At 33.1% G+C, this 22666-nt stretch overlaps 1 protein-coding gene across 1 annotated transcript in view; it reads left to right on the forward strand.

Annotated features, from left to right (window-relative positions):
- The window catches only part of E23 (ABC transporter G family member E23), a 457701-nt gene that overhangs the window by 47137 nt on the left and 387898 nt on the right, over positions 1 to 22666 (forward strand). The window lies entirely within an intron of this gene.

A 22666-nucleotide genomic window follows, 5' to 3' on the forward strand; every position in this document is an offset into this window, starting at 1 on the left:
TTCTGACCAGTTTGAAGCCGGTGTCGAACCCAAACAATAAAAAATAAAAATATAATTTTGTGTCATATACATAAAATTAAATTACGAATAAAACAAATCTAATTTGTTACTCATATTGTCTTCAAACTAGGTAGGGTAGGTATTAAGCTAAATTGTAATTAATAACTTAACTATTAAGCTGTATTTTCCACTATCTAGTCCATTTGAAGATCTTGTTGACTGCCACTTGTATTTTTTCGACAGCCGTAGGCAGAGATACATTTTTTGTCACGATAACTGTATCGTCGGAAAATGTTTCAAGTGCTGATTCTTTTATTGTTGGGATATCAGTAGCGTAGAATAGATATAGGGGTGGTCTTTAGACACTAACCTGAGAACTCCAGCCAAAATAGGTTCACTGTTGATAATGCCCTTTTATGCGAGATTTTGCATTTTATTTCGCAAAGGTATGATTCCAGCAGTTGATAGTAGTTCCGTGGTAGAAATTTGCTCATCCTGTAGATCAGTCTCAAACAGCATACTCGGCCAAAGCTAGTGTGACGTCCAGAAATATTGCAGGGGATCATTTCTTCTCTACAAATGCCTTTTCAATAACCGCTATAGCTCTTTTGCACTTGGTCGATAGTTCAGTGGTGATTTCGATACCCAAACAGGACATATGGCATTTCTATAAAATGTTTTAAATGAAATAGGTCTGTAATATCCCATTTCTTCTGCAACTCTTTCAATAACCCAGGTAAAATATTACCACATCCGGAGCCTTTTTAGGATTGAAGTTGTTGTCAATTTCTGTAACCATTTCCATTGGAGAAATCAGATTTACAGCTACATCGGGTCGATAAATAGGAGTTGTAACCATTGTAGATTCTATATTATTCGGTTAAAATACGGTAGATAAATGTGGTTCAAATAATACAGCTTTTTCGTTTTTGCATCAAACCCACTCATTTCAATTAATTTTAAAAGGCGGTACTCTAATAATTTTAGGTATTTAAATACTAAGACTTCCTTTCTATAGTGCCCAGTTCACTTACATATTTTTCGAAGTGATTCTGTTTATATTCTTTAATCGTTTGATTTGTTTGATTACTAATTCTATTAAATATTGTATTGTCCACAGCATTTTTGAATTTTTTCCCTTATTTTGTGTAGTTTACCTCATATTCTGATTTCTCTTTTGATGTTGGGGTAGCTTCTTTTGCAGCTGACCGAATTTGTTCGTCTATAGTTTTGAGTTTTACGTTTAAACTAATTTGTTCTTGCATTATAAATCTAAATTTGTCTCAGTTAATAAATCTGTTTTTGAACTAATCTTATAATACTAACTAATAATACTAATAATCTTATAGAACTAATCTTATATATGAATAACTAATAATTAAATTGTGTAAATATTGTTAAGCTATGTGGAGTGCACCACTGGGAGTACATCCATCAAATGTTAATTAACTTTAGTTCTGAAATCTTAGATCTGGACTTTAAGAAAAATATGAACCAAATTTAGTTGATAGTAGTAGTTAATATGTAGTTGTATATGTGCGCTTTGTGCTTTTTAAATAAAAGTTGCTATGCTGATTCCATTTTTGTGTTTATTTCTTATGATACTATGTGAAGGACTTACATATTACTTATATGCGAAGGAATAGATCAAGAGGAATTGATCTTGGGCTACAATGTAATTGTTTACCAGTGGTAAAAGAATTAATGTACCGTAAAGGCCATCCTTTATTATTAAGTACCACATCTAAGTATACCAAATTTATAGCGTTTAAATAGATCTTCAACAATACTTTTTGCAGCCGGCTTGGTGGCGCAGTGGTAAAGGCGATGGGACGATCCCCCTGTTGCGATAGCCGCGGGTTCGGATCCTGCTGGGGCATGGTTGTAAAATTATGTTTGTGATTGTTTAAAATTTGTGAATGTTCTAGACAGGAGTGTAAAATCCGACAAGGAAAACGATCCCAGTAACGCCAATAACCAGGCTGGGTAAGACCGATGTCTTCTGGGATGATTTGTAAAGTTGGTCACTGGCCAGTCGGTAGGCTTAATGCTGAGGACCGTGGTTCGGGGCCCACGTTAAACTTAAGGCCTAGACCAAATAAACCCATAGTTGGTGAAAGGAGACTTTAATATATATATATATATATATATATATATATAATAATTTTTGCTAATATTGTAGGAGCGACAACTGATTTCGGTAAATAGAAATGACGGAGACGTTGCGGTTTAGCAGAACAATGCGTTGGCTAGTTAAATTTCCTGACCTAAGCCAACGTTTTAGCGATTACACGTGTTTACTTTAAATATAGTAAATAAAAAAACTATATGTACGTGTTAAATAGAAATACGACCGTGGTGCTGAATCGATGAATACGAACGGTTCGCAGGTACCATTTGACAAACACTGGCTGCGAATTATGAATTCCACACTCATTTATGAAACAATGGCATTTTTAATAAGCCGTGATTCGCAAAGGAAATAAAACATGAATTAATATGTTAATATTTTTCTACTTTGACTTTTTAATTATCTTTAACAGTGATGGATATGCTTGTTATTAGCATGTCCTTTTCTGTTGAGACAAAATTTTGAATTTGAAGCATTATTGTGAAATATCGGTACAATGCATTTTAAGCACAGTATTGTCCATCGATAGTTGCTACTTTTCCCATCTTTTAGACAATTTAGAGCTTCCATTTCAAACGTTTTTATTTTTTGATGACCTGAGAGCTGAGGGTCAGATCTAGAGAGTACAGTGACTAGGGTAATCAATTTAGGTAATTTAATCATTGCCTTTATCGTTTTCTAACATAGTAATATGTATCTTTTGTATTTGTTGCATTCTTGTTCAGTATTCTTACTAAGTAGTAGTCCAGGATAGTAAATGATCAGTAAAATCACTTATTTGTGAAATGAAGAGACAAAAAATCGACAACCTGTTGAACAAAACATATGAAGCTCTGCTCTTAGCGATCTTCATATCAGATCTTCATAAAGTTGTTTATTGTGTTATTTCCTAATATTAATTTTCAGTATCACTGTTAAATAACAGTTCAGTCAATTTAAAAGCCCCGGCCTGACACATAGATGGCGCTACTAGAATTAAATCCATATGTTTTTTAATTAGCCCTAACCCTTGAAAGATGCGTGTGTAAATTTAACAGCTGTCGGATCATTAGTTTGTAAATTATAGCATTTTGAGTGAAGTAACTTTTGTTATTGTGAAAAAAAAAATAGATAAAAAGGAATTTCGCGTGTTGATAAAATATTGCTTTTTGAAGGGAAAGATACAGTTGAAGCAAAAACTTGGCTTGATGCCGAGTTTTCGGACACTGCCCCACGAAAATCAACCATCAAGGATTGGTATGCTAAGTTTAGACGTGGTGAAATGAACACCGAAGACGGTGAATGCAGTAGACGCCCAAAAGAGGTTGCTACCGACGAAAACATAAAAAAATCCGCAAAATGATTTTCAGTGACCGTAAATTGAAATTGAATGAAATAGCAGACACTCTAAAGATATCAATTGAACGTGTACATCATATCATTTACGAATATTTGGGTATGAGAAAGCTCTGTGCAAAGTGGGTGCCGCGTGAGCTCACTTTTGACCAAAACCAACGACGAGTTGATGCTTCAGAGTAGAGTTTGAAGATGATCAAGCGTAATAAACCCGAATTTTTGCGTCCCGAGCTCCATCATTTCACTCCGAAGTTCAATCGACAGTCATCCGAGTGGAATGCGCACGATGAACCCGCTCCAAAGCGTGGGAAAACGCAACAGTCGGTTGGCAAGGTTATGGCGTCTGTATTTTGAGATGGTCATGGAATAATTTTGATTGACTACCTTGAAAAAGGAAGGACCATCAACTGCGACTATCACATAGCATTATTGGGCCGTTTGAAGGACGAAATCGCCGAAAAACGGCCGGATTTGAAGAAAAAGGTGTGCTGCTTCACCAAGACAATGCACCGTGTCACAAGTCAGTGAAAACGATAGTACAAATCCATGAATTGGGCTTCGAATTGCTTCCTCATCCACTTTCCTGGTCTCAGATCTCAAAAGTATGCTCGCTGGGAAGACATATTTGTCGAATAAAGAGGTGATAGCATGAGATCCATTTTGAAGCAAAGGACAAATCGTACTACAAAAATGGTATCGAGAAGTTAGAGGGTCACTCTAATCAGTGTATCACCCTTGAAGTGAATTATGTTGAATAAAAAAAATAATTTTGCCAAAAAATGTGTGTTACTATGGTAGGTCGGGGACTTTTCAATTGATCTGTTAGTTTTTTAAAATTTTATTTACTTGTTGATATGCTATTAGAATGTTGGCGTTAAATTGATTAACTTACACTTTATCTCTACTGTGACTTAAAAATAGGTAACTAAGAAGACCCTTACTTAGTGTTTAATAAAATAAAAGTTATTAGTCTTATTACTATTTAAAACATTTCAGTACACACAAGATCACACGACTTGTTTCTCTTAAGTGTGCGTCCTATTTCAGTATTATCGAAGACTTACTTCACTTTTGTGTTAACATGGAAGTGGTTTCTTTCCTTACGTCTTATTGGAAATCTCTTAATTTGCTCCTACCTGAATGGAATCTGAAGGTGTGAGTGTAAATGATTTTTTCCTATAGTATCTGGGTGCATCCACAGTACACCTTAGTATTTTATTCTACAATACTTGTATTATGTTGATATTACTTATCCCAGAATATTTCCATAATTGACTTCCATAGATCCATAAAGGTTTTAATATTTACTTGTGGGACAGCGATTTATTATGTAAGGATAATTTAGATTTTCTTTCAAATTACTAATACAGTTTTTTGTAAACCAATTCAAGTTCTTTTCATTGTACCAATGAAAATAATGTAAAAAACCTAGTGTAGTATGACCACTTAAACAGAACGATAAAAAAACTAGAAAAATTCGTTTATTCGCTCATACGTACTGAATATTTTGCCTAGACAAGAGCGTTTGACGATAAAACTGGTAAACTGATATAATCTGGTAAAAAATACGCGTGAGAAATAATAATGTCGGCCGGGCCCGCCATCGGCCGGCACGCAAATTGTCACATGCGCGTAAATCATATACGACGTCCTTATACGGCAAAAGGGAACGCATCAGACAATCGTTCGTTTGAATTCAGATAAGCCCTTAAATGTACACACAATCTAAGCCAGATCTATGCCGTCGCGATTTATACGACCCACCGTTCGTGTAGAGACGGTGGTGACTAATATTAACGCGCCAAATTCCAATGCACAATAAATTTGAAACGTTGAGCTACGTAAATTATCGTAAATCGTTCGATAAATACCCTGAAAAAGTTGTTGGATATTAGTCCGCGTGATAGTTACGAGGGTCCTTCAAAATGTTTAATAATATCCTTAATTTTGGGTACTCTTTGTAAAATACGGTAATTCGCAGAAAAACATATCACAGCATCCACTCATCAAAAGCACCAACGAAACGATGTGAGTTCCACACGGAAAGTGAGTGAGTTAAGATGTTGTGCGAGATGTTTTCAAGATATTTTCTCGTATTACTTGTGTTTATTTCCATATTGTTGGAACTACCAAATAGTTATGGTAGTTATAATTTAACGATTAAGAAAAGTATGATCATATAAAGTTAAATTTTAGATTATTTGTGGGGACAACAAAATAGTGTCCGTTTTATCGGAAGGAAAAACACGGCAGATGCGAAAATTTTAGAATATCAATAATCGTATGTACTCTGTTTAGAGCATATTTAGGTTTTCGCAACGAGCTTCCTTACAGTCATAATATAAACATCAATCAATCCATTTTTAATTTTAAGTATTTCAACTCATTTGATACTCGTGTCTGGCGAACTCAGAACAGTTAAGAAAAATTGTTGTTGTTTAAGAACTGATAGTATTTTTCTGAAAAATTTATTTCAAATTTATTTCATTAGTAAGTGTATTTCGTAACTAAGTCGTAACCAAATATTGCAAGTAATGAATTTATTAATTTCTGTAATAAAAGTTAAAATGAATTTTTTAATTTATCATTTCTTGGTGACTTTTTACTCCTCATGTAGGACACAAGGCAAAGTAGAAAGCAGTAGAATAACGAAAGCCATAGAAGACAAATTAAAGATAAACTATCTATAATGGTAAGATTTGGGGGAAATACAGCTACTCTTGTAAAGATTGAATAGTGGAATAACTAAGAGAAGAACTATGCAAACTATTCTTTTATCAAATAAGTTTGGTTTTTTATTAAATTTATTATTTTTCAGTATATATTTTAGTTGAAAAATATGTGTAAAAGATAATAATTATATTTATACATAAATGAGATAATGACATTTTCTAGATAAAGTGAAACTAACTACCTAATTTGTATAATTTGTCTTGTAAGCAAACCGCTGATAAATATAAAGGTGTGACAAAAACCTAATTATATCACTTGACGGATGCCCTATTTCTCAACCAGAATCAGTTAAATACTTCGGCATCCATCTCCATGGTAGGTTAAATTGGAAACATCATCTTAGACAAAAAGCAGAGCACATTAGACCCAAAGTCAAGAAACTCTATTGGTTGTTGCAACTTACTTAAAATCAAAGATATTGGTTTATCAGTCAATCATAAAGCCAATTTGGACCTATGGGGTGCAAATATGGGGTTGCATTTAATCATGAAACCAAGTAGAAATCTCAGGCACCCAATACAAGGTTTTACGGTTGATTCCACGGTTCACGGCTCACCCAGATTAGAACTAAGTATGGACTGCAACATTTTAGAAATGCTTTAATAGGATAAAATACACACCCACTCATCGGATTTTTACGAGAAATCGATTTTCTCCATAGAATCTAGCCTATGCTAAGTGTCAGTGACTTCGCTATGGGTGCTGATGTGTGTTGTCTGGATAGAACCTCCATTTCGTTATGGTTGTGTTTGTAGTTCAGTATTTGTGTTTTAATTTTAAATTGTATATACACTATACTTTTAGCCCCCCTGTTTGTATAATTTAACTTACGTACTCAGAGCATTTGCAGTTGCACGGACGCTATTTGTTTATTTTATATTTAGTTTCGTCTCGGCGAAAAATGGAACTGAATTTTTTTTTGATTTTCAACGTGGATAATCACAGCAAGTGTGCATCAATCAACTTAATTACACTTTTGGCGATGAAGCTCCATCAAAAACCATCGCGTATCGCTGGTTTACTGGTTTACTGTTTGGTGAATTCAATCATGGTCGTAGCTCGCTGACCAATGAGTTTCGTGAAGGTCATCCAAAATGGACTGTTGGTGCCAGAAAACATCGATGCTGTGTGCGAAATGATTAAGCCAGATCGTCATGTCACAGGGTGCTGGCTTAATCTGGCTTAATCCTATTGTGAGATTGAGGCATCCCTAAGCATTAGTTCCACCAGCATATATGCGATTTTACATGAACATTTAGCTGTGTGAAAGTTATGTTCATAGAATAAAAAAATTTAGAAGTGAAAGTTATATGGAAAAATCGGGTCCCACGTTTAAGCTTTTCGGAATCCCCGTTACGCGGCCAAACGCAAATGAAAAATGCAACAGCTATATGTGTGCTTCTCTCTCGTTCGGCCTCGGTATTAATAATTCTACCCTAAGCAGTTAACGGCCATTTTTAGATGATATAATTTATATTGTTTATTTACGTTAAGTTTTTCGGTATGTGTTTTTATATATATTTAACAATTACTCTAGATTATTCTGTGTATTTTAATCTATTAGTGTAATAAAAAGAAAACCTTAAAGGGATCTCTTATGATTTCCTATGTGGGTCCAGGAAAGTTTGTAATCATTTTAAAGATGAAGACTATAGACGAAAATGTGGAAAAAGAAAATATTAGAGAGAAGATAATATCGGTGGATTACGTGTTTTGGGTAGTACAGATATCTCTGTGATTATATGAATGTCTTTATGGTCAAGGAAAATTAATGTAATTGTAATATATCAACAAAATATATTTAAATATATTTATTTTTTTATTTTCCCAGTAAAATTAAAAGATTTTTTTAATTTCCCGCTAAAATTTTTTACTATACATTTTTAAATTTCCCGGCGTAACTAACTGTTGTTAGGGCGCATGCATAAGCGCCCTCACACGGGGATTCCGAGCATAACCAATTTTAATATGGGAGATGCGCTTCTAAGTTTCTTTATTCTACGGTTACGTTCGCGTTGGATCCCACACAATTTGACAATCGCTCAAAAAAAGGCTTGTGTCGATTGGTCAAAGCGACAAAACAATATTTTCCTGCTCAGCATAATTGCCAAACCGTTATGTGGAATTTTAAAGCAGAAAAGGAGTTATAGATTTAAATTTCTTACATCACTGCGAATGACAGTCTGCGAATGTAATCTATAATAATCTATAGTAAAAACGAAGCAATTCTCGAAAGTTTATATGTCCGAAAGGTCGAGATCTCTTAAACTTATTGAAACTACATATTAAATCACCCAGGTACATGGATATTTAATATAGCGAACCTTAATTGTCTTCTTTGTATTGTTGCGAATTACGTTTTTGCCTTCTTCGCGTTTCTCGTTTTATAAGAAATTAAATATACAAGAAGTTATGTAAGACCGCGTTGCGGTGGGCGTGGCCGTAATGTGGAGTAATGTGCAAATAACGATGTGCCGCTTGTTTCTGTTGATGTACTGCTGTTTGTACTGGCGATGTGGTACTGATAACGTGAGATACTCAGCCGTGTTGAACATACTCTTATTTATTACCATTTGTTTATGTTGTCGGCCAGCTGTGTCGTCTTTATATAGGCTTTTATTTATTAAAATTAGGATCTAAATTTATTATCTTCCTTCAGTGTTTCAAATGAAGGTTAACAGTTTATATTTTTGGCAATTTAGCTCCGAATATTATGATAATAGATTGTCGAAATATTTTGTATTCAATGAGCGGTATTCGACTTTTTATTTTTGTATTAATTTAGCTACTCTGCAGCGAAAATGATCAAAAATACTAAAAAATACTTTAAATGCATCACTTCTGCCCGCAACTGTCATTTTCTAATATCCTATTGTAAGATGTTGAGCAAGCTGGGTCATTTAGTTTGTGTTTTACAGCCACTGGCATCCGACAACCTCTCGAATTTTAACAAAAATGGTAATAAGTTAAAATCCTCTCCGAAACCAAGAAAATACTTGATAAATATTATTTAGAGCTGTTCAAGCGAATATTATATAAAGCTTTAGAATGGATTTTGATCTGAAGCACAAATTTAGCGAAGAAAAAGGTTTTGTTCAATCAAGAGCTCACGAGTGTAGTCATCATAACTAAAATCCTCTTAAATTTGGTTAATTCGTAGCCCCATCCAGTATATTCTTCAGATTTATCCCGCTGTAATAATTTCCTATTTACAAATTTTAAGTGCCTAAAGAAAACCTATTATTTGGAGACTGTTTTTTTCTTTGTTGATAAATTTTTTTTTCATTTGAAAAGTTAGCATTCCCTCGTATACGTACCGATAGTTCTAATTTTAGACATACAAGCGAGAATTTATACTTTCTATATTCTAGTTTTTGGAAAATTATTTGCGTTTCTGAAACTGTTGAAATACAAATAATCCGTCTCTTTAGAACGTTGATGCTATTGCTGTAACAGTAAAATTTATGGGGTTTTGTTGCAAATTTGTATTTGGTACAAACTATTCCGGAGTAATATAGAGTAAAACACATTGTTTCCTCAATATACCACCTTATATATGTGAATCGAATATTTATATTTGTGGTGAAATAATTATCTTCAAACAAAAGCAGAATTTGATACGTTTTATGAAAACTGTCTACTACTTATATATAGTCTGTCCAATAAAACAGCCAAGTCATAACATTTAAATGTACGACGTCAAAATATCGCAATGCTGCCACATCAGCTTTGAGTTTTAACTCAAATTGTGTCTAAATAATGTAATATTCGTGTAAATTGTAATTATTAGTCCATAAAATTTTCGTTGTAGTCAGCATATATCATAAATAAATAAATAAAAAAGTTCTTCTAATGCATCTTTTATCTTATTCCTGTAGAGGTAGTTGATTAAAGAGGCAATCTGTTTCTGACTCTGACTATCTAATGGCTTCGGTTTTACACCCCAAACCTCATGCAGACTGGGCAATTTACCCAGTATCTCTTTTGTGGTCCTGTTCGCCGCTGGATGTGGTCATATCTACGAAGAAGTAAGTTAGAGTATAGGTATACATTAATAAATATAAAGAAACACTGATCAATTACAAAGTATATCCAAGTTTGAGTTAGATCTAAGGTGAGATGCTCAAAGAAAAAAAAAACTTTAACAACAATTATATTTTTAACATAATACATAATAATCGTTGAATAATTATACACAAACTCACATTTATTTTGTGATTCAGATTCAGTCAGAATTTGGACAGTTAAGTTAAACTTTAGTTACAATTTAAAGAGCAATCAATCAGTTCCTTAGAAACAAATGAGGCTTTATGCGGTGGATATATTTTCTGTTTTAAAATATACAATGACTATTGTATACAGTCCAGTTCACTCACCTTTTGAGAATCAGTTGTTAAGCTATCTTCAGCAGTACATTGATAAAGACATAATTAGGTCAAGATATAATGGGAGAATACCAAGAACCAGTCATTAAATATTATGACACCAAGAAGTGTTGAACTGTTTAGTTTCATATTATGTTGTTATTTGTATCTACGAAATTCTGACAATTATTATTAATGTTTCACAGTTCATAACTTCCCGAATTCCAAAAGTATTCTATAGATTGTATTTTTGTCGTATTGATATGATTTGATGTTCATTGTTATTATGTTTTAATATTGTTTAAGACTTTGTGTGACTTCATTTTGAACTTTAAATCATTAGTAAGTAATTAAATATGGCCAAAACTTACTTTTCTTGTTAAATAGGTTAAAATAAATGTAATACAAATAATCCGTTAATTTTGCATGAAACTGAAGACTTTATGTAACATACTTGGAAGTTTTTTTGATATCTATAAAAGACCGTGTTTCGACTGTCAAATACTGGAGTAGTCAATTATCAGACATTTTTCTTGGACGAATTTTTTACCAGCAAAATGGATTATTATCGATAGGAATAGGTTGTATTTACTTGGTACCAAGTCCAGGCGATAAGGTGGATTATAAAACCTTCCAGCTAAGCTCCCGGGACTTCCAGTGTGTGGCTATTGATGCATGTAGATGTGCCTTGACTTTATTAAATACAATTGCTGTCCTACTGGCCAAAGTTGCCGGTTTATGGGCTTATGTTTGTTGCTTTCTTCAGATGCTCCAATTGTTCGCAGTACATTTTCGAGTTAAGAGTTTGGTCATTAAGTTTTTTTTTAATTTAACTCGTTTGTATATATCCGGATTCTTTTGGTATTCACCTTTTACCAAATGGTTTCAATCTGACTTTTGTGCAATATTTAATTCCTGTGCAATAGTTATTAAATTACAGTAAGACAGTCGGACATTTGTATAATTTTATTAGAATTTTTGAAACCAAAACCATTTGGTTTTCCAAAGCGTGGTTCCTCTTTGATGTCTGAATTACCAGCATAAAATAGACGAAACCAAAATTGCGCTTTATTGATTATTGCGTCATCAGAACCATAAATACTATCCATATTTTTAACCATTTATCTTGCCTTGTCACCTTTATAGTAGAAAACCTGAAAACTATACCTTTAATCCTTCTGCTGGTGTCCATGTTTGAGGGCAAATAGATTATTTTAGTACGAAAGTTTACCCTTCTATCTGGTGTAAAGCGATCACACTTTTCAGCGTGCGTACATTTTATTAGAGCCATCTATTAGAGAAATAATTGATTTTTTAAATTAGGCTTAATATGTGTTCTCGTTTAATAACAGATAATAACTTCATTTGTATTAAATTCTTTACAGCGATATATATTTTTTTGTTTTATACATTAGACACCAAAACATATATTGAGGAACGATTTTCATTTCTTACAGCAATAGTTTGGCAATATAGTTTTTGCTACATTATTGCCTTCAGTAGCAGTATTTTGTTGAAATATGTTCTTGAAAATATGTACTTTATAGAAGACTAGCGACCCGCCCCGGCTTCGCACGGGTGCAATGCTGATATTAAATTAAATACACTACAGAAAAAATATGAACGTTGTATATAAAAACAGCGGCCCGCTCCGACTTTGCACGGGCATAAAATATATATGCCTATGTCACTCAATGAAAACATGATTAAAATCGATCCAGTATTTTTGGTTTATTCATTACTGCCCTTGGCCTGCAGGCATTAAATTTGGAGTAAAACAATTCCTCTTCCCCTATACTTACTATGAAGATTTCCTGCATATCAATTCCAAATTCATACAATTTTTATTACATTACACATTTTTAAACGCAAATTTTAAATTTGTAATATCTCCGAAAATATTTGTTTAATTTACATACTGTAAGGAACCATATTGATCTATATTAATTGCACACTGTATTTAAGGTACTTAATTCGATAAGGATTAATGCCGTATTGCTTAAAATAGCTTCGTAAATAAGCCATTTTCTCACGTAAAAAGTAAACAATAAAAATGGTTAATGTGGGTTATCCCTAAAACATAAACATATACCATCGCGGACTTTTTTGTAGACCTTTTTATGGTGTACAATACTGTAGTACATTAATTTGATCTAACTCGTAGGGTTAGGCAGCGTTTTTGCTAATTGCTAAATAAGCCTAAAAAAATAGGTTAATTTACGACATCACGTTAGAAACCTCTAAAATTAGCAATGTTGCCTTAGTATATTATGCATGTATTATACATATAAACCTTCCTCTTGAATCACTCTATCTATTGAAAAAAACCGCATCAAAATCCGTTGCGTAGTTTTAAAGATTTAAGCGCACATAGGGATATAGGGACAGAAAAGGCGACTTTGTTTTATACTATGTAGTGATTTTACAGCATCATTGTTTGTTCAAGGCAATTATCGTGGAAAGGAGCAGTTATTCTGGTGGAATTATGGATAATATTCCCAATCTGAAACTACTTTTAGATATAGGTTGATGCTTTAGAGACAATAAATAATTTCCTGAAGTTTAAAAGCATTTATTTGGTCAAATAGTGAAGAAAATAAGTGCTATAAGAATTCTCTACTGTAAAGTCTAAATTGTAAAGTACTTTTTTTAAATAGTGGTTTAATTGAGTATAAGTTAAATACGATTTAATAAATTTTTTGTGAGTTTATTTATAAAAAGTGGTATGTCTATAAATTTTAATGTATTCTAACATTGTTAATTAAATTTTTATGATGACTATTGTTCATTTTGGGTAAAACAGTGTAATAGTAATAGAAAGTTCAACCAAAATGTTAATTAAGTCAAACATTCCGTGAGGCAAGGATACATTTTTGTAATTTAGTTTACTTTTTAACATTTTTTAAAAACATTTTCTTTAGATGAGTCTTAGAAATGTGTTAAGCATATAAAAAAATAACATTGAAGTAATATTTTATAAAATTTTGGGTTAGGTAACTTTGCTTTTGAATACCTTTACAAAAAATCTTGTTTGAAATTAGGAGATTTTTATTTATGGATAAATATAACTTGTCGATTGATTAAAAAAATATTATTACTATTTAAATCATTTACCTTGTAATATCAGTTCCATTAGAGAAAAAAAAAACGTCATTCAATCAATATTATTTTGATCTACAAAACTTCAATAAAGTCTATTAGTTAAAAAATCGTTTTTTTTTCTGTAGATGACTTTTTCCTAATAAATTTCCAAATCTCTAAAAATACTTATTCAATCGGCCATGCCATAGCGAGTTCATAGAACATTTTGATGTAAAGTTAGCGTTATTAAGTCAAAAGTCATTATACTCTGGAAATAGAGATTTCAAAACATCATTTCATGAGTAAATTCGCTTTCAAAACCATAAAATAAACTGAAATTATTTCTTCCTCCCAACATTATTGGAGTGTACTTTTTGTACGTATTGCTTACTGATGAATTTCTGCTTATTTTAAATAAAAATAGATATCATAATGTATAAGGAAATCTATTGTAATTTAGTTCTTCGGCCATCTAGTAGTTTTCGCTAAATATAAATAAATTATTTTCGAACTGAGGCAGAAACAAGTATCAGAATAACTATGGATAAAGTTTAGTTATTGTAAATGATGCGTTTGAATCGTATTATAAATGAATGCAGAAGGTGAGAGTACCTGGACATATTTGACCAATAGGAAAACCTACCCCAAAATCTCACCACCATTACACTTAGATGGGAGATCATTTATTATTTGATATATTAAAATTGTTATTTGATTTGAACTGATGAGAAAGATGGAAAACATTAATAGCTAGCAATAAAAGTGTTGAGATTTTACGGTTATTAATTGATATTATGAGATTACTTCTAACAAATAGCTTTATTTAATACATCTAGCTAAACTGTTGAAGAAAACTAATAACTCGAAAATCCTTAGAAACTTGTAAGATTTCATTATTATACTTAACACAGATTCTTTTGCCTAAAGAAGAAATATTTACTTTAACAATTTCCCTTGTTAAGTACAATAATCAAACAAAGAAGAATAATTCAATCCTACAGCAATTCTAAACTAAATGTCTGCCGCATGCTACTCCATCGAGACGTGTTGAATTCCGTTGTTAGTTGTCCTTGACTGTAGTCTAGATCTGGACTGGTCCCAAGCATTAGAACATTAATTCTCCGACTGCTTCTCTGCTTGGAAACTTCTGCTTTTTATTATCTTCTTTCCCTGATTGCAAAGAATATAATCATTCAAAGACTGAGGTTGACCGATCTGTTAACCTGGCATTTAGTCTCTCTTCTTGAAGTTCTGAAACAACTTCATCAATGTCTTCCTTTGAACTGTTTCTCTCACAATTTTGTGACTCGTCATTAACAGTTTCCTCTTTTGCTTTCACTTCTTGAAATGGTAGTTTAATATGTTCATTACAACACCCAGGTTTCTCTTCCAGTTGTACATCTCTAGACAAAATAACGCTGATCCTTTTTTAATCGAAATTCTAAACTGTTCATCACCGTCATATCCTATGAGGCGCCCTTTTATGGTTTTTCTATCCATTTTTCTTCGCTTTTGACTAGGGATATGGGCATAACATGTTGAACCAATGATCCCTAGATGTTTTGTTCGTGTCTTCTTTCCATTCCACAGTTCGTAAGGACTAACACCGTTTACACATGAGTTTCCCGTTCTGTTCAGAATATATACCGCGATGTTAACTAACTCAACCCAAAATCCTGCTGGATAGGTTACTTCTCTATTTGAATATTTCAAGGTCCTGACCATTTGAACTACAGTTCTTTGTCTCGCTCACAAACTTCATTCTCCTCAGGAGTGTAGGATGGCATCAACCTTTGCGTAATTCTTTTTTTGTGTGTAAGATAGATCTCACTTCTTCATTGTCAAACTCTTTGCCATTATCACTCAGAATCTCTTTTACTGAATGTCCCAATGTCTTTGTGTGTCTTACCTCTGACTTTTGTGCTATAAGATAACCATACCTAAATTTTGTATAATTATCCTTTAACAAAACAAATTAACGCTTCTTTCTGAATGATTCATCAAAGGGTCCACACACATCTGTTGATATTAGTTCACCTGGAGTTTTTGACATGTCTCTTGTATCAAATGGTAAACAATGTGCCTTTCCATAAGTACACAGATTTCTGCTTCATCTATTTTGACATCAATACAAAAATCCTTCTTGACGTTTATCTTGATGACCGCATCCCTCATGATACAACTGTAATAGATCAGATTTACGTCCCTAGAAAGTCGCTAGAAACTAGTAGCATTTCATTATTATACTTACAGATTCCTTTTTTTTAACTAAAGAAGACATATTTACTTTAACAAAAAGTTAATAGACAATAAACCATTCAGTTCTATGAGTAACTAAATGGTGATGGGTTGAATAAACTCTATTTAAAACGCTACAGTGACATATCCACGTACGAGTACGACTTATAGACAAAGTTTAACACCTAATACAATGAGTACGCACAATGAAAATTGTGCGACAATGAATGGAGATAAAGCATTAAATGGAATTGAAAAGGAGCTTGCTGCAACCTTAAGAAAGGGGAACAGCTTTTTTATATACGCGTAAATTAAATTATTGAGAATGGTCACGGTCGCCGGTGATAATTTTGTCGCAGAGTGTTATAATAATGAAATATGTTAAACGGAAGCCAGGCAATTTAAATCGTGAATTATTAGTTGTTTATTTAATCAAGAGAAATGCCCGTAGACGTTGTCGGCGTGTGAGTACTCAGGATCATCTTGTTTAGAGGGTATAGTTGTTATATACTGCGATTAATACGGAATTAATCTTGTGATATGATGTGTTACATTGTAAGGATTTATATTAGGATAGGATTGGGCTGAAAGTATTCCGATTATAAGTTCTTTCCTTTAAATTGAAATATATTTTTAGTTTTAAACCCTACACCTTTTTATACACCTACACCTATTTATTTTCGTGAAGATTGCATTGCAAAGTTTCAGGACAATTGAACTGAGTTATTTCAAATTTTTGGTTTCTTTTGGATAATATTTTATCCATTTTTAAAGCTACGTGTTATAACTATATTTTTCAGTTTTTCATTTTCTTTCGTTTTCGTATTTAAGTCGTTTTGGTTAACTGGAAAGTGTAAGTATTAGAAAATTTCGAGAGAACAATAGAATAAAAAAAATTAGAAAATAATAATTTGTGTGCTATTATGAATCAAAATAAAATATATATGTACAATAATATATATTAATATTTAACAAGGAGTTAAAAAACACTTATTTTAAGAGTCCTTTGTCGGTTAAAGCTCTAGGTTTAAAAACTGTTGATTGATATTGATAATTGATTATTTAGATTATCATAGTAAAAAAATATAATTGACTCTTAATTGGGTGGATTGTATGGCTATTTAGAATCACTAGATCTGATAAAACATGGCGTTTTTGTATGTTTTGCGTGGTAGCTTTGGCGTTTGTTCTGGTCGTTATTTAATTTGTAGAATTAATATCATCACTCATAGCTCACTTTTACTAAACCCTTGTTCTAATTTTATTTACATCTAAATTTTACGTAAACACTATTTTTTACTTTATTGTATCGTCTTCTGGTTCTTTACCTTTGCAGCCTTACCTTCTTATTAAGCTTGAACTAATTCAATTAGGTCAACGCAGTCTCGTTTTCAGAACTCTTTGTACTCTTCTTGGAATCTTCAGAAGTTGTAGTTTAATTTTGGGACTAAAAATTCTCCTGCGACAAAAAGGTTGTAGGCTAGTTTAGGGATTGTAGGTTTTCCTGCATTGCGATGCTTATAGTTTTTTTGAGTTATTTATGCAGATATTAATCATGAAATGCTCGAAATTGCATTTTTGGTATTCGTAATTTATGTTTGAAAAAATCTGCTGTCAAAGCCCATCAAAAACTTTAGTAAACTTATTATGGTGCTGCTCCATCATATCGCAGTTGTCAGTTTTTGTTTCAACGATTCAAAAGTGGACATTTTAATGTCGATGATAAATAACGATCTGAAGGAGCAAAGAAGTTTGAATACAATGATTTGCAAGACTTATGAATCAACTATTTTCAGTCATTTACATACATGGGAAAGAATAAAAAGGAAGAAATAAATAGTTTAGTAAGTCTATGGCATTTTGAAACAGTGGATGATAATAAAATGTAGATCTAATACAAAAATCCTAGGCTATAAACAATGTTTTGGGTTAGCTAACCAGGAGAGTCATACATATCGACACTAAAATGGAATGTAGTGGGTTCTACAACGCGTTGACTATTACGAGTTACTTAAACCGAACGAAACTATTACTTCACATCTCTATGTGAAATAGTGATAAAAATACATGCCGCTACCTAACACCATACCTCTTATTATATTTTTGAACGCTATGAATTAATTCCAATACTTTTTTCATCACAACGTATATCTTATATGTGTTCAAATGTGATCGTATAGAAACCGATGATGCAGAATATAGTGGACGTCCAAATGAGGTGGTAATACTAAAAACGATCAAAAATATCCACAAAATCGTTTTGAAAGATCGAAAAGCGAAGTTTCGTAAGTTACCTAACATCGTAAATATATCAAAATAATGTGTCGGTTTTATGTTGCATGAGCATTGGACTATGAGAAAGCTCTGTTCAAAGTGGGTGCCGCGTTTGCTCACTGTTGACAAAAAACAATGAATGTGATGATTCTGAGCAGTGGTTGGCCATGTTTAAACGTAAAAAACTGAAATTTTTGCGTCGACATATGACAATGGATCCATCATTTTACTCCGGAATCAAAACGATCACCAATCTGAGTGGATAGCAACTGGCAACACGCTTATTTTGAGGCAAAATATAAGTGGTTCTAAAAGGGTGATATTGAAATGTTAGAGTTATATGTTAGTGATATATTCTTGGCAAATAATGAAAAGGAAGGAAAATGGTTACAACATGAATTGGCCAACAATGCCATTTCGAACCGATTAAAAAATAGTTTAAGAGTTTTCTATAGTGTGTTGAAATAGTAGCTGATAATTAAAAGTAGTTCTACAGAGAATCGCAAGTTATAAACAATGTGATGGATTAGCTAGCCTAGGATAGTAATCCACATCGACTGAAGTGGGAAGTAGTGGTATTAGCAAGGTGTTGAAACTATTACTTTACATCTATATTTGAAATAATGACAAGAATACATACTGACACCTAGCACTATACCCCTTTTTATACTTTTAAACGCTAAGAATTAATTCTAATATTAAAAAAAAAACGTTTTAACAAAATCTCAAGTAATTTATAATCACAACGAAAGTCTTATAACGCATAGGTCGAAAAGTCCCGGTCCTTATACATATATGGCACTAGTTCTATTGCATCTACCTCTTTTGCGGTTGGTACTAACCTTCAAAAGAAATCCGCTAAAATTTTAAGATATTCTACTCATAAGTTTGTGGGTTATTATGCTAAGAGTGACACTAATTTTGTTATTTTCAAAACAATGGATCAAATACCAATTTCATTTAGACTGCTTTTTGATGGAAAAAAATACCATTCAAGCGAAGCGATGGCTTGAAAAGTGTTATAAGGGCTGCGCTGCATCAGAAACAACAGAAAAACGTTGGTTTACTGATTTCAAACGTGATCGTAGGGACACCAATAATGCAGAACGCAGTGGACGTCCAAATAAGGTGGCAACACTAGAACAGATCAAGGAAATCGACAAAATCGTTTTGAAACATCAAATAGTATAGTTTCGTAAGTTAGATAACATCGTAAAGATATCAAAAGAATGTTTTATATAGCACGAGCATTTGACTTGTGCCACGTTTGCTCACTGTTGACCAAAAATAACGAAGGTGATGATTCTGAGCAGTGTTTAAACGTAAAAAACCGAAATTTTTGCGTCAACATGTGACAATGGATCCATCACTTCACTCCAGAATCAAAACGATCACCAATCTGAGTGGACAGAAACTGGTAACAGGCATTTTGAGGCAAAAGATAAGTGGTTCTAAAAAGGAGGTATTGAAATCGGCGCTGGAATGATTGTGTGGCTCCTGAAGGAGATTACGTTGATGAATAAAGCTAATTTTGAACAAAAAAACGCGTTTTCTTTGTAACGCCCGGGACTTTTCAGCCTATATATTACGCCTTATATGTAATATATAGAGAACTGATTCACATTTTCTACTAAACAGAGGCCTTAGTTATCTTCCTTTGTACGATATTACGCAATTCCGAATAATAAATTAGACGACAAGCTAGAAAATTTAGATTAGCAGTGAAATGTACTGAACCGAAATGAGAGTCTGGGAAATTAATAGATAATTTCGAGAGTTATAAAAGCTTCCTTGTTGGATTTTAAACTGAATCATAAATATCGTTTAATATTCCGGTTAATGGCTACGTTGCTATTCGGACCTATTTCATCTGGATCATGGATGGCTAGGAGTCGATGCGAGAATAGAGTTCGGAGACTTCGTATGATTTCTGGTTTTGTTTTTCGCCGAGAAATTTTAATTACAACAACGGCATGGGGTTTTTCGAATCGTAAAACTCGTTCAGTCGCGTACTGCTATTTACATGTGATAGTGATTGATGGGTTTTCTATTATGGAGTATGTTTAAATTTCACTGACACTTATACGTGGGTTGACAGTTATTTTCGCGGCTAATACTATGCTGCTATCCACCAAGCCTTTATACTGTAAATCAATCGATAAAATGTTTAGTTATAACTTTTATAGCTTGGACGAAATGGTATGGGCCGTTGCATTATTCTTGTATATGTTTCTGACTGCTGTGTTACATAGGAAACATTTTAATATTAGTTTTCAATAATATCAATTATTACATCTTATATTAGATATGGCTGGTACAATATTTATTTGCAAATTAATTTATTACCATTGTTCTTATGTACATGCAAGACGAGTACGAGATAAATATATTATTATATATTTTCCAAATTAATATTAATTTAAACTATTTCAGCTAAGATGCACTTTTCTAGTACTATAGTCTGTTCAAAGTTATTTTGTACATACGTAATTTAAATTTGGGACATCAAAACGTCGCAATATTGCCGCATCAACTCTGAGTTTTAGTTCAGTTTGGCTTTGATATACAACAAAATTCTGATCAAAATAAAATAATTAAACAAAAATGTTATTAAATATAATTTACTTTAACATTATACTACATTTAATTATACAGCCCCAATAAATGATATAAATGATATAAAAATATGATAATAAAAAACTCGGGTTTTTGCTTAAATTGTATTTTTTCCCTTCAGAAAGCAATATTTTATCGACACATTATTTTTTTTACAATAACAAAAGTTGCTTCACTCAAAATGCTATAATTCACAAAGTAATGATCCGACAGCTGTCAAATTTATACACGCATCTTTTGAGGGTTAGGGCTAACTAAAAAACATATGGATGTAATTCTAGTGGCGCCATGTATGTGTTAGGCCGGGGACTTTTCAATTGACTTGTTAAATCACAAATTTGGGCCCAATTATTTATATTGTCTCTTGGCTGTTGTAATTTGTGGCTTCTTCGCTACTGTCTCGAACAGCAAGAATCGTAGTGTCATCAGCAAATGATATTTTCCATTCGTGGTAGAGTGGGTAAAGAAATAGCCCTAATACACTTCCTTGTGGTCCACCTGATTTAGCTGCCTTTATTGGAGAGTAGACTTTTTCTTGTTTGACTCTAAATATTCTGGCTGTAATATAACATTTTAATAGTTCACTGTATTCTGTAGTCTATGAACAAGGCTATCATGTCTTATACTTATTATATTCATTATTATATTACATCTGTTGCACCTGATCTATTGTTGAGTGTTTGTTAGCAAAACCCAAACTGGTTACATGTTCGACCCTATGAGACAACATTGTGTCTTTTTTAATTAGAATAAAATGAGAAGGAAAATATTGTCTGATTCAAAAACGAGTGTACAAATGCGCCAGGCAATATTTTAAACATCTTGATGACGTGAGTTCACTGTTGTTTTGAATAGACTATATATTTATCTCCCGATATTTCCGGCAGTAAGCCGGATAATATCGGCGATTTGGCAACGTCGCCGATCTCCCATATCCTTGCAGAACCTCTCTTTTCACTTTCAGTGGCCGTTGAACCCGCGCGCGCTTCCTCTCCCCCACCTCGGCCTGCCCTCGCTGGCACATATCGTGGCGACGCCGACGCTGCGCTGCTGCAAGCTGCACCGAAATAACGGCAGTGGCAGGAGACAGGCAGGATGCATTTCTGCGCGGCGATTGCAGCGGCGACGACCGGCCGGTTACGGGAGCTTTCGCGAATTTCGCGACCGCCGGTGAATGGGGCGGAACAGGACGGACACAATAGAGAAAGTTGTCGCGCTATTGCGAATAGAAATTCGACAAAGCGGAAGGGAGAACGAACGACAGCCAATAACCGGGAAATTTGGCGTGGCACGGCGACGGCGGAGCGGGAGAGCGAGAAGGAGAGTGTGAGAGAAGAAAAAAAATCGCACGGCAACTGAAATCGATTCCGAGCGACTGACGACTCTCTATAGCAGAAACGAATTTCTGGTTTTTAAAAGCTGGCTATCGATGATATTTCGATTGTTTCTTTTTAAATATAGCCGAGAGTTGATTCTTTTTTTCTGTTTTGTTTTGTTTTTAGTAACGACGATATTCTGTTCATTTTTTTCTTTTATTATTTGTTTACATTTTGGAGACCAGCAAAATTAGTCATGTTTCAGGATTATTTTAAAATAAATCTGGCTGATAAACATATTTGAAAGTTTAACACTTCACTGGACATATCTCGAAGTGTGTGAAACATCAATGAATTATATCTGAAGTTCTTTTTTTGACAATTAAAAAAAACGAACGACTTACTCCACATAACTAAACGAAATTCTGGTTTTTAAAAAGCTCACTATCGATGATATTTGGATTGTTTCTTTTTAAATATAGCCGACAGTCGATTCTTTTTTTCTGTTTTGTTTTGTTTTTAATAAGGACGATATTCTGTTCATTTTTTTCTTTTATTATTTGTTTGCATTTCAGAGA

This window comes from Rhynchophorus ferrugineus, unplaced genomic scaffold, assembly GCF_030347505.1.
Source record: "Rhynchophorus ferrugineus isolate W39M unplaced genomic scaffold, kcgeb_rfMv2 rfM1, whole genome shotgun sequence".
Taxonomy (NCBI): Eukaryota; Metazoa; Arthropoda; class Insecta; order Coleoptera; family Curculionidae; genus Rhynchophorus; species Rhynchophorus ferrugineus.